The sequence below is a fragment of the Urocitellus parryii genome, chromosome 2 (genome assembly GCF_045843805.1).
Source record: "Urocitellus parryii isolate mUroPar1 chromosome 2, mUroPar1.hap1, whole genome shotgun sequence".
NCBI lineage: Eukaryota > Metazoa > Chordata > Mammalia > Rodentia > Sciuridae > Urocitellus > Urocitellus parryii.
The window spans coordinates 219,496,326-219,510,545 of NC_135532.1; the positions used below are offsets into that span (position 1 = coordinate 219,496,326).

Genomic DNA, 14,220 nt, shown 5'->3' on the forward strand with positions numbered 1-14,220 from the left:
TGAAGGACCATCTATTTAAGTGCCAAACAGAACAGTCCATTTTTTCCTAATCACTGCTCTTCCTATCGTTTTCAGTCCTTAATCTCACCTTTGACATACCATAACTTTTGGTCAATTTCAGTTACTAAGTTATACTATGTCAAAGTGTCAACCTCATGGCTTCAATAGGACGCCTATTCCTTTGGGTGGGAAGGGTGCAAGTTGTGGTTCTGGCTTTCAGACCTTCAAGGCCCCACTGCTGTTGAAGGGAGGAAGACGAGAGGAAACGAGGCAAGCATCCTAACTAGAGGCTGCTGAAATTGTCTCAGTTGACCTTGCTTATCTGGATAACTGGCCCCTATTTGAAACTTGATGTGGGGCACAGATGGGAAGTGGGGCCTTCTTTCCTCCAGACAGTTCCATTGGAAATCAGTCTCAGCTTGATCTTTTCCAGCACTAATGTCAGCATCCATCAGTACACCCCCATCTTAGATGAAGTTCCAGCAAAACAGTTTTGAACCATAAGAAATACACCTCTGCCATAGGAAAGCCTGGACTGAAGGCTGCCCTGTGTCCATCCTTATCTACTCTACTATCCTTCTTAAATCTTGTTCCTTTTTGAAGTACAGATGGGAATAAATCAAGGGGAATCCTGATGAAACAGACCTGCTGGCACCAAATGGAATGCAAGCCCCTCCAGTGGACTTCACTGGCACCTTGGAGAGATCATTTTATGGAGGCTCTGCTACATCACTTCCCATCCAAAACACCACTGGGATCCACAAGGCCTGCCACCTCTTTTCATTTCCTCCACTGCCTTCCTGGATAGACTGGGACAGAGAGCATTGGCAAAGTTTTTGGTAGAAGCAGAGCCAGATCTGCAGCTTTATATTGAGGTTTGGGGAAAGTGACCCCAATTATAGGTATGTTATTGGAAGATGGAATACTGTGCCCTCAAGGTTCATTTGTAAGCCTAGGGTTAATTCTGGGACAACAGGAGATATCCCACTAAGCATTTTTAAGTGGATGCTGTGGGTTGTCTGTCCTGATCCTCACATTTGCTGAGCTGCTGGGAGTTTTAGTCTTAACTGCTCTCAGAACTTTCCCTTAGCACAAACTTAGCCTTGTCCAAGGTCATGATCCACCCCCACTTTTATTCTTTTCAAAAATGTGGAACACTTCACGGATTTGTGTGTCACCCTTGCAGGGCCATGCTAATCTTGTCTGCATTAGTCCAATTTCAGTATATGTGCCGCTGAAGCAAGCAGGTTCATGATCCCTTCTTATGGTATAGGGCAACCCATGTTTGATGACTAATTGTCATAGAATATAAAGGCCATTTCCCCATTCCCTCAGTTCAGGATAACACTGAAGAACCATACAGGTGCCAAAGCTTTCTGTGTTATCAATTTGCTGTGTAACAAATTACTTTAGCATTCAGTAGTTTAAAACAAATAATTACTACAGTATCTGTGGGTCAGGAACTCCATACCAACTTAACTGTGTGGCTCTGGCGTAAGGTCTCAGATAGTTGCAGTCAAAGAGTTGGACAGGGCTACATCATCTAAAGCTTAACTGAGGTGCTGGAGATCCACACTCAATGGCAGCACTCTCTCCCAAGGCAGCTAATTCTAGACAACTTGCTGTGGGTGAGAGAGAGAGTTGTGCTGCCTTGTATGACTAGTCTAAAACCTCATATCTACTCATTCCATTCATTAGTAAGCAATCACTAGTTTTTTTTTTTTTAACCTTTGGAAGGGAACACATCAAAGAACTTGTGGACATAGTTCAAACCACTCTCCTCATTAAGTATGGAGCCTTTGTTGTGATTGCATCACTGTTGAACTTATTCCTCTGTCCAATCATGCTTCCTACACCCCACCTTTCCATATCTGTTGAGAGTCTCCCCCAATAAACTTCCTGCACATTAAATTTCTATTTCAAAGTCAGCTGCCTAGTAACCCTGAAATAGTCCTGAAATAATCCTGTTACCCTAGCTTTCTGACTTGACCTCCCATAACAATCTTAAGGTATAGGAGTAATTATTCTTCCCTTGTCTGTAAAATGGCAGCACTGAGGCAAAGAAAGATGAATGCACTTTCCTAAGGAGATGTAGAAACTCAGCGGCTTCCACCAAGAGTTCACATATAGGCTATCACTGGTCACTGTGCTGTGTACGCGTGCACTACAAATTCCTGGGCACATAAAACGAAGGGAGGCCACGATCTTAAAAGATCAGACAAAAGGGGACTGGGGTTCTGGCTCAGTGGTAGAGTGCTCATCTGTTGTGTGTGAGGCACTGGGTTCGATCCTCAGCACCACATAAATGTAAAATAAAGATATTGTGTCCACCTAAAACTTAAGAATAAATATTTTAAAAATAAATTAAGCAAATAAATAAAGGCATTGTGTCCATCTTCTCTCTCTCTCTCTCTCTCTCTCTCTATATATATATATATATATATATATATATATATATATATAAAATTTTTTAAAACAGATCAGACAAAGGACTGCCAATCAAATGTGAAGACAAACAGGAATGCAGTGTTAAAGGCAATTTTAAAGGAACAAATGGTGTGATTTTTATCAACTGATAGTGAAGATAGAACATTAAAACCATTGAAGAATAACACAGTGCATTACTTTGCTAGGGGGACCATAACAAAGTACCACAACTATGTGGCTTAAAGCCACAGAAATTTATTCTCTCATACTTCTGGAGGCTACAAGTTCAAACTCAAGACAGCAGAATTGATTCATTCGGAAGACTGGGAGGGAAAGATCTGTTCAGTCTTCTCTTCTTGGCTGTCCTCTCTCTCTTGTCTCTACCTGGTATTTTTAAATGTGTCTTCATGTTCACATGGTGTTCTTCCTGTTTTACTGTCTGTCTCCAAACTTTCCCTTTTTGCAAATACAGCAGTCATATTGTATTAGGTCACACTAATGACCTATTTTTAACTTGATTATAAACACCCTGTTTCCAAATACAGTAACATTCTGAAGTACTAGGGGGTTAGCACTGTAAATTTTGCAGGAACACAATTCAACTCAGGATGTATAACAATAAAACTTGTACAACAAAAGCCATAGAGATATATGTACTAAGACAGTTTATAGGAGATAAATACAGTTTATCAGAGATTGGATAAAAAATAAAGACAGAGAATTTTAACAAAATAAGGGGTATAATTGATTAATAAAACAGAATCAAAGGGAATTCTCTTTTCAAGTGTCGATGATGTTTATATAAACATGAGCAATCATGAATTATGCTCTTCCCTCATGGATTGAGTACCCTATAAAAGGGACTGAAGGGACCTAGCTAATACTTTTCCCTTACATCTCTTCCTCTAAGTTAAAATATAAAGTTTGGACCTTCCAGAGATGTTCAAAGAACCATCTTGGAAGCAGATACCTGGCCCTCACAAAGCAACAAATCTATCAGTGCCTTGATCTTGAGCTTCCTAGCCTCCATAACTGTGAGAAATAAATGTGTTTTAAAATAAATAATACAGTCTATAATATTTTGTTATAGCAGCACAAACGGGCTGAGACAACTGCATACTGGTCACAAAGAAAATCTCAAATCCAATTAACTGAGTATGTTCCAGATACTTTAGCAAAACTTTAACCACTTGGCAATTAAGCTACACTTTCCCAAATATATCAGGTCAAGGAAGAAATAAAAAAAAATAACAAAGAGTGAATATTTGATACCAAAACCTCTGGAATACAGCCAAGAAAAGAAAAATTATTTGAAAAAGAGTTTGGCTAGAAGAGGAGTGTGGGGCAGTGGGAAGAGTTTTGGTTGGGACAAAGTGATACTCAATCAAAGCTCATGTTGGTCATTGTTGAAGCGGGGTGATTGGTCATGGTCTTGTGGACACTTGAATTTCATAATAGCAAGAGACAAGATAAATATACACCATGGGATAATATTTTGAAATATTAAGCTAACACAGTTTTTTAATTCCTCAAATTTCCTAGTAGGTGCTTCCCAACTCTCCCTCTATCAAATTTACACCACCAAAACACAAAATGTGTGATAAAGAGCATTTTCTTAGATATGAATATATCCACTATAGAGGAGGGGGTTTGGAAAGAGAGGAGAGCCAGAATAGGTGTTAGGGTGGAAACTGGCTACCCCTTTGGATATGGGTCCCTGTCATTGATGGGGATGGCAGAGCTGTGACCTGCAAGAGTGAGTGAGAGATGACTCAGCCACAGGGGTTTTGGGCCAAATCTGGCAATCCCTGTAGTTGTCTTGGTATGGCCTGTGTGGAGAGATTGCAAACTCTCCAGCTGCCACTGTGGCAGACACCTATGGAGCACGACACTTAAACTATATGCCTCTCTCCACCCTAGACAGAATACTTTAGGTGAGGAGAATGGAGAAGTAAAAGAGAAGTCTAAAACACTATCACTGAGTTCCACATGGATAGTAGGATTGATTCCCCCAGCCTGCCTTCAGCAAAAGTGGTTGCTGGAGAACTAGACTGGGCTAATTCATAGAAAAATAAAGACTGTTGATTTTTAGGCCATCTATGTGTTGTGCCTGTAAATTTTAAGACAGTTACATATACAAAAATCAATAGGCTTTTCTATTTACAGCAATAACCCAATAGAAAATAAAATGAAGGTAGGGAGTGTCTTCTTAAGAGCAATAAAAATATAAAATATTTGGAGTAATTGGAATGTGATATATGCTTGTGTCACATAGATAAAGCTATAATGCTGAATTTAAAAATATAAAATGTGAAAAATGGAGAGTTTTACAGTATTTCCAAATTGGGAATCTAAACATTTTTAAAGGTTCAGTGATATAAAATTAATTTTTAGGTCTAATTAATTCCTCTTAATATCCCAGTAATTTTAATGACAAAATTTATGAAATTATATTAAAGAAGCATTTGAAGTGGTGTATCTTTTTAAAAGTCTATTGTAGAGCCACCCTGCACACCTGTAATCCCAGCAACCAGGGAGATTGAGGAAGAAGGCTCACAAGGTCTAGGCCAGCCTCTGCAACTTAGCAAGACTCTGACACAAAAGAAAAGAGGCTGGGGATGTAGCTCACCTGGAAAGCACCCGTGGGTTCAATCCCCAGTAACCAAAAAAAAAAAAAAAAAAGTTGATTGTAAGAAAAAAGGCCCTCTTACAAGTAAAATACAGTAAGACTATAAGCATTAAAACAGCATCATTTTGACGAAAGATCAATGGAATAAAACAGATAGTTCGGAACAGATTTCAATATATTAGAGTATCAGATTTTGTTTTATTTATTTTTATTGTCCATATTTAAGTTGCACATAAGATTTTAATATATGATAAAAAAGGCATCACTAGAATAAGGGATTACTTGGTAAATTATATTAGACTAAGTGGTTTCATATTTAGAAGAAAATTTCATTTAGATTTTACTATCGTATCATAAATCAAAACAGACTGAGGGAGAAAGAAGAAAAGATCCAGTTGGATTAAAGAATTCAGGAAATAATAAAACATGTGAAGACAGAGAAAAAAACCTACATGAAAAAAAAACTGTTAAAGTCTTTAAAAGATGCAACAGTTGATTTAAACAGAAGGAATAACATACCATACTTTTGGATAGGAAGACATCACATCAAAACAAATGTTAATTTTCCCCGACTTAATTTATAAATGTAAAACAGTACTAATAAATATATTGTCTTCTCTTTATATCTGGAGCCAGGTCAGTTGATTACAAAGTTTGTTTGGAATCATAAGTAATCAAAAGTAGCCCAAGAAAGTCCCACCTGGAGCTGAGCAGGTGAGGAGGGAAGTTCCTGGGCCATGTCCTGTGGATAGGAACATTTGTGACCGGTTTCAACCAGCAGGGGTGAGAGCTCAGGACCCAAGCCCTAACAGGTGGGCAGCTGGAGCTTTTGCACTTTGGGGGCACCCTGAGCACCATGTCAGGAACCCAGTGACCTTGATGGACAGACCATGTTGAAGGACCATGAGGAGAGGGAGCAGGGCAATGTGAAGAGAGAAAAGGAAAATGGGGGATGACAGGAGGGAGAGAGGGGGAGAGAGAGAGACAGGGCCCCAGCGTCCCCACTAAGAATGGCCTTCCCTCCATCCCCACCAGGATCCAAAGTGAATGGAGCCACCTTGGAACTTCCGACCTGGATGCCATGTGACTCCAGCCACAGGAATGATTATAATGAGACCAGCTAAAGAACCCCCTGCTGAGCCTCAGCCAACCCACAGAACTATGAAAAATCATAAAATGGCTCTTTTTAAGCCACTAAGTTCTGAGGTGGGTTGTAGTGCAGCAATAGATGACCAAATCAAATGATTGTTACCTTAGGAGAAAAGAGGACGAGATGGAGGGGGAAGCAATTTTAGAGCCATGTAAAAGTTCCTGTTAATTAAAATAACAATGTTAATTTTAAAAATTAAATTGCACAAAAAGCTAGAAAATGTAATTGAAATTTTACTTTTATGTTCCCCTCCATTTTATTGAGGTATAAATTGACAAATAAAATTCTATACATTTAAGGTTTGCCATGGGATAATTTGTTATGCATTGTGAAATTTTCACCCAATCATATTTGAGTTTTTAGAACTTCAGTGGAACTTGAAATGAGGTTCTAACTGGAAATTGATAGAAAAATATCACAAAGGAAAAAAATCTATTAAATATATCCAAATTTGGACTATACATAAAGAAGAAAATTCAAGATAAAAAGGAAAGAATATAATGGAAAATGAATGCCATAAATATGACAAACAAAGATACACACACACACACACACACACACACACACACACGAATATATGTATATTGTGTGTGTGTGAAGCTAGGGATTGAGTCCAGAGCATTCACTCTACCCCTGAGCTACACCCCAGCCCTATAATAGCTGGATGACAGGGGATCTATTACTTTTCCTATATATATTAGTTTTCCTATAATTGTTACTATAGCCAGGTAACGATTACCACAAACTTGGATACCTGAAACAACATGCAGGTATGAGCTTGTAGTTGATCTGTAAGCCTGAGTGGGTTGCAATCAAGGTATCAGCCAGGCTGGACTTTTTTTTTTTTTTTTTTTGGTACCATGGATTGAACCCAAGGGTCCTTACCATGGAGCCACCTCCCCAACCCTTTTTATTTTTTATTTTGAAAAAGGGTTTCACTGGGTTGCTTACAGTCTCACTAAGCTGCTGAAGCCGGCTTTGAACCTGCGATCTTCTGCAGCTGCTGGGATTGTGGGCCTGTGCCATCACGCCTAGACAGGCCCCTCCAACATCAAGGCCAGCAATGGTGTGTTGAATTCTTCTCAGCCTCTGAATGTCCTTTTTTGGAGGTGGGGGATGTTTACCAGAGATTGAACTCAGGGGCACTCGACCTCTGAGCCCCATCCCCAGCCCCATTTTGTATTTTATTTAGAGACAGTCTCTCACTGAGTTGCTTAGCACCTCATTGTTGCTGAGGCTGGCTTTTAACTGAAATCTTTCTGTCTCAGCCTCCCTAGCCCCTGGGATTACAGGCATGTGCCACCTCACCCAGCTCAGGCTTTGAATCTCTTTGACTTTCTTTTCTGCCTTGCTTTCTGCTAACAGTCAAAGAAAACTTTCTGCATTTGAAGGAGTTATGATATTAGATTAGGCCCACCTGGAAAATCTTATTTCGAGGTCAACTACCACGTGTAAGTAACACCACATAACCTGGGAGTCGATATTGCATCATATGCACACCTTCTGTCCTCAGTCAGAGTGGTGGGGATGGTAAGAGGGTGAAGGCCAAGAGGGTCCTTCCTAGAGTTGGTGTGTGTGCTGTGCCTGTGGTACTAGGGATTGGGAACTCACCCCCTCACCCATGCTGAACATGTGAGCAATACCCAGTCCTCATTCTTAGAATTTTGTCCCCAGAAGGGACAATATTCAAATTTATAAAAACTCTAAGATGCTGCAGTCTGGCTGGGCACAAAATAACCGAGCCGCCACACAGCCTTGTAGGTTCAAACAGCAACTCTTTATTCCCGAACTCTCACCGGCACTCTACACACACTTCCCGGGAACACACTCCTCTCTCAGAACCCCGTGAGAACTCAATGGGAACTCCAAAGTAGTGGGTGCCCTAGGCAGCAGGATCCGCCCTATTCCCCCCCCCCCACAGGATCTGCCCTAATTCCAGAGCAGAGTCACCTTTCAACCATTCCCTCTAGCAAAATGCCAGTTGTTATTCGACTAAACTGTGGCTCTCAACATCTCCCCCCTTCTGTTTAATTAAACAAGAAGCATGTGGCTTAGGGATCTTTCCTGTCTTAGGTTGTCCAATAGTACATATGGTTCTTACCCGTCATCAGATGAGCTGACCTCAAGGCTTCAGCCTCCTGTCTTAGGTTGGTACCATTGTAATTGGATTTTACCCGTCATTGGCTACGGGTCCAGCATACAGCCATACTTGTGAATAGGCCTTTGCACCAGTGGGGGGGTGAGGTTCTTTGCTTCACCTCTGTTGGCCCCCAAATTTTAGACCAAATTTTAGAGGAAGATGCAAAATGCCATGACACCAAGCCAAATGACGGCTCTTATTGGAAAGATTATACTACCGATGACACCATCAGCAAAGATACCCCAGAAATACCGCAATTCACTGCACCAACAGATAGTTCACAATGCATGCAAGTGATACATAGTCCACGCAAGTTCTGCAAGCAGTTCAAAGCAGAGGAATCTATTAATATGTCCATTTCCTCCCAAAGTAAATCAACTCCTTGATTGAGCATTACTTGCTGAGTTATTATTCATTGATGCATCAGTTTATACAGTTTACTGTGATATCTATCCAAGAGGCTGTAGTTTAGTTTTATCTTTGTCTTCACCAGCACTGGGATGAAGATAATAATTCTGGCAATGATGGCTAAAAAAAAAAAAAATTATGTAATATTCCAGCAGGCACTAAGAAAACAATTTTTTGAACAATTTACATTATCCTGAACAGAATTTTTAAATATAATGAAAAGGAAAGGTGAAAGTAAACAAACAGATCTGTTAACCTCCTTTTTTGTTCGGATCCATCTTTTCATGAGTACTCCTCATATATATGGACATACGCACATACAGACATACAACACAAAACAGAAGTGTGCACATATAACACAATACATACAACACATAACATAATAGTAAAGGCCTTGTAGCTTTTCACAGGTGAAATCTCCATTGCAATGTTTAAAAACTCCACAGTCAAAAAATAGAACTAATCAGAAAAACATTAACCTAGGTCTGTATGAGCTCAAAAAATAAAATAAAACTTCATGATGTGGGAAAAGGCAATAATAAAATAGATATTGAAAAAAAGCATCCTGGTTACCACCTGGGTTTGACTCTTCTTATGATATCCCATCCTTCTTCCTGTAACTTGCATATGAGTCTGAAGGTATTCCCACAAGTAAGTAAGCCCCAAGGTTTCTTACATTTGAAACGGGCCTTAATTGTGTTTATTATTCATTAGCCTCCAGGTGTGGGAGAACCACTGTTACAGATATAAGGATATCAGTGTTATGGATTTGAGCCAAGTCATCTTCTTTTTGGTCTGTAGAAATCGCTTTAGTTAATCTCTCTGGAATTCAAATCAGCTGCTGTTCTCTCTGTGGAAACACACAAACAGACCCCCAACTCCAGACAATCACTGGGTCAGGACCTTTCCATTGTCCTGTTAGAATATCCTTCCAAAGTACCTTGGGCTTATGTACATTTTTTGGACACATATGCCTTTCCGCAGCACTAAGCCCTGATGAATCCAAATTTAAAAAGTTTAGAGTAAAAAGGGTTATTTTAAGTTTATATTTGGGGAATATATACCCCTTCCCAATTCCCTCTTTTTGCTTTAATAAGTACATTTTAATAGTTTGATGAGCTCTTTCAACTATGCTTTGTCCCTGTGGATTGTATGGGATTCCTGTTAAGTAAAACATTAACTGATTTTTCTTCAGGGATGATGTTCCAAAATATCCTATATGCATCCTTTGGAAATTTAAAGATCCTTTTAAATTCAAGTCTTCCAAAAGCATTTTGCCTTAGTTTTTAGAATTACTTTAGTCCTTTTAATGTGATGTGGTTTTAAACCAATTTTCTTCTAGTTTAACGTTTTCTAAATTGGCTCTTGTCTATAAATTTTAACACCCTCATCTGAGACTTCTAATTTCTGCACCACCAGAAATTAAAGTTGATGGGCTTTTTAAAAAATTACTAATAATCTCCTTGTTCTTCTATTTTATCCAATATTTGATTTTAAACTTCTCTCTTCTACCTTTTTCTATCTTGAAAGTCTGTATCTAATAGTTGTCTTAGCTTTTTGCATTTTTTTATCTGAAAAACATTTATTTGACATTTTTAACCCTTTTTTATCTTGTTTCTATCTTTTAGTTTTTTTCTAAGGTTTGTACATACCTTTAATTGCTTTTTTTCCTCCTAGTTTTTTGTTGTTGTTGTTTCCTAATTTGTGAGTTTAAAATTCTTGTCTTCCTACATCTTTTCTATCTTCCTACATCTTCTCTTTTTTTTACCTTTCTGTACTTCTGTCTTTAAAGTTTTCCACTTCAAATTTTTAATCTTCTTTATCCAAATTGCTTTTATCCTATTATCTTCCCAATTTCATGTTTTTTTTTTTTTAAGTAATGCTTTTAAGATTAACTAGGCTTCGAATGATGCAATCTTTCTTCTGCCATGAAGGCATCTTAACCACCTTTAACCTTTTAAAGCCTTTTGTAACTTACTTAGACATTTTACAACTTTTTACTTTACCACACAAAGATTATCTCATCTAGAAATATTTCTTTTTCCTTTAACCTTTTATATTAAAATATATTTCCACATCTTGAATCTTTTTATATCTCTTTTGTAACTGTTAACCCTTTTTTAAAAAATTTACATTCTGAAACAACCCTTATAAAATTTCTGAATTTAGACAAATTACTCCACTTTAATAAGATGAAATACTTTTATGTTTTTTATGGTCCTATAATGCTATAATTGAAACCCAACTGAAAATTCTTATACTCTTTGTATATAAATTACACCTGATAGAATCTTAACTCTTAGTAACCTTGTTTCAGAAAAGACATAGACACAAAGCAATATTAAACGTTTTTTTTTCCATTTATCAATTTATGAAAACACACATAATGTTTAAATATATTACTTTATGGAACTTAATAAGTAAAGAGTACTTGATTTTATATTTAGTGGTTGATGTTTCAACACCTTAGCTTTGTAAATTAATCAGATGTCTGTAAAAACCAAGATCTTAGACAAGTGTAGTAAACAGAACTAGCCATCTCTTTCTTGTTGAAGAAAAATCTTTTTACAGGATACCATGATGGTCCCATTGTGATATACTCAACAACTCCTCTTTAAAAAGCCATGGGCTATATTTTTGTATTGTATCAACATATGCCCTAACTGTTCTTGGTCTTATTGGGATGCTTCCTTCCTCAAACAATTTCTCTTCCTCAGGGGTGAACAACTTCAAACCTTGAGCCAACCATTTTCCCCAGTTTGCCTGAGAAAGTTCTAGGGACAGGCAACTTGAAATAAAAACAAAATAAATCAAAACAAGAACGCATTGTTTTTTGACATGGTCAGCCATTCTTTCGCTCTCCTTCAGGGGCGAGCAATTTCACTTACCTCCAAACATCAGGCGCTCCCCACACGGGCCACCAAAATGCTGCAGTCTGGCTGGGCACAAAATAACCGAGCCACCACAAAGCCTTGTAGGTTCAAACAGCAATTCTTGATTCCCGAACTCTCACCCGGCACTCTACACACACTTCCCGGGAATACATCAAGCTCGTGCGCCAATTCTCTCAGAACCCCGTGAGAACTCCAAAGTAGAGGGTGCCCGAGGCAGCAGGATGCCCCCTAATCCCAGCAGGATCCACCCTAATCCCGGAGCCACCCTAATCCCGGAGCAGGGTCACCTTTCAACCATTCCCTCTAACAAAATGCCAGGCGTCATTCGACTAAACTGTGGCTCTCAACACTAAGACAAAAGACATGAATAATAGTTTCCAAAAAAGGAAGTCAAGTTGTAAGCAGACATATGGAAAAATGTTTAGCTTTAATAAAACACAAAGAAATGCCAGAAAGAAGCTTCCATTCCACAGATTAATTTAGCCAAACATATTCACCATTGACAGGGACACTGGTGATACAGGCATCTTCACTCACTGACGGTGGAGATGTAGATGGTCCCACACAGGCAATGTGTCAGTGTGCTATCACGGTCGCAAAAACTTGAGAGGAACAATGAACTTAGAAGTAAGGAGGAAAGGTTTTGGCTCATGGTTTCAGGGATCCTAAAATCTACTTAGGGACACTCCCAGCGACCTCACTTCTTCCAACTAGACCTACCCCTGGAAGGTTCTGGTGCCTCCCATAGTGCCACAGACATGAGGCCAAGCCTTCCACCTATGTGCATCTGGGGGATATTTCAGATCAAAATCATATCCTATGCCAAAGCCTTTGAAATGTTTATAATCTTTGGCCCAGTGATTTGACTGCTGAGAATCTATCTAAATAAAATAATCTTAAATCTTCAAGCATACCCAGCAAACTCTTAATAATGAAAAAGTGGAAACAATGTAATTAACAAAAAAGGCTTGGGTTGATACATTATACTTTCAAATCAATAAGGTATTACGCAGCCACTGAAAACGTTATGCTGAAAAAAAATAAAAGAAGATCTCATAAACAGAAAAACACTTCCTGGATATGGAGTGCTCGCTTCAGATGCCCCTTCTCTCCCTCATCCAGTGATCCCAGCGGTTTTTCTTTCTTTTGTTCAAGAAAGAAAGAAATAAATATGCATATAGTAATGCAAAGCCAACATAATTTTGAAAAGAACAAAGTTAGAGGGTTGAGGCTGTGTGACTTTAAGACCTAGTATAAAACAGCAATGATTTAGGCTTCAAAAGAGACAAGTAAGGCAATAGAACAGATTGGAGAGCTCAGGAATGAGCCCATATATAGGTGGTCAACAAAAATCAAATATGGTTTTCAACAAAGGTGCCAAGGTGATTTGGTGGGGACAGAGAAGCTTTTTCAACACTTGGTGAACAACTAGATATCCACAGGGAGTAAAATGAGCCTGGCCCCTGACCCCACACCATATCCAGAAATTAACTCGAAGTGGATGAGAGACCCAAAGGCTGATGCTGTAAGGTTTCTAGAAGAAGGTGCAGGGTACTGTCTTCCTAATGCTGGGGTGGGCAAAAAGTTCTTAGTCAAGATCTAAGAATCATGAATTATGAAAGAAAAAATCAGTAAATTATACCTCTACCATTCAAAATACTAAGAAAATGAAAAGATGAGCAGGAAATTTTAGCAATATACTTATCTGACCAAGGATTTGTAAAATCTATATCTATATGTTTCTCTCTCTCTCTCTCTCTCTCTCTCTCTCTCTCTCTCTCTCTCTCTCATTGATATATAGATATAAATTACACAGTCTATATCTGTACATTTTGATATATAGATATAGACATACAGTGCTATATATAGATAGATAGATATCACAACTCATTAAATCGACCAAAAAAATCTAACAATTGATCAAAAAAAGTTGAGTAGACACTTACAAAAGCAGAAATGTGAGAAGCCACTAACATATTTAAAGATGACCAGCCTCAGAAACCAGAAATGCAAATTAAAATCACAATGAAATACAACTTGCAGTCACTAGAATGGTTAAATTTTAAGTTTGACGATACCCAGACTAAATGGGACTCTGAAATATTGGTGGTGGCAATGCAGAATTAAACAACATTCTGGAAAATGGAGTGGAGGTTTGCTGTGAAGTTAAACATACACTACCCATATACCTCCGCAGGTTCACACCTAGGTATTTACCCAAGAAAATGAAAACAGGTCCACACAAAAATGTGTGTTCGAATATGCATGAGAGCAGTGTTCACAACAGACAAAAACTGGTAGATGCTAAATGTTCATCAAGCAACGAATGGACAAATTGTAGTCTAGCCATACAATAAACACTGCTTAATATCAAGAGGCAGCTACTGATCTATAACACCACAGGTGAATCTCAAAAACATGCCCAGCAAAGAAGCCAGCTGTGAAAGACTGCATCCTTAATATTGCATGTTCATTAGGTCCCAGGCAGGCAAAACCAATCAATAGTGACACAAAACGATCAATGGGTGCCTGAGAGGCATCTGCTGGGGACCAACTGCAAAGAGCCCTGATG

General features: G+C 38.6%; 1 pseudogene; it reads right to left on the bottom strand.

Annotated features, from left to right (window-relative positions):
• Positions 1-1,143: 1,143 nt before the first annotated feature.
• On the bottom strand, positions 1,144-1,243 carry LOC113190231 (U6 spliceosomal RNA; annotated as a pseudogene).
• Positions 1,244-14,220: the final 12,977 nt, after the last annotated feature.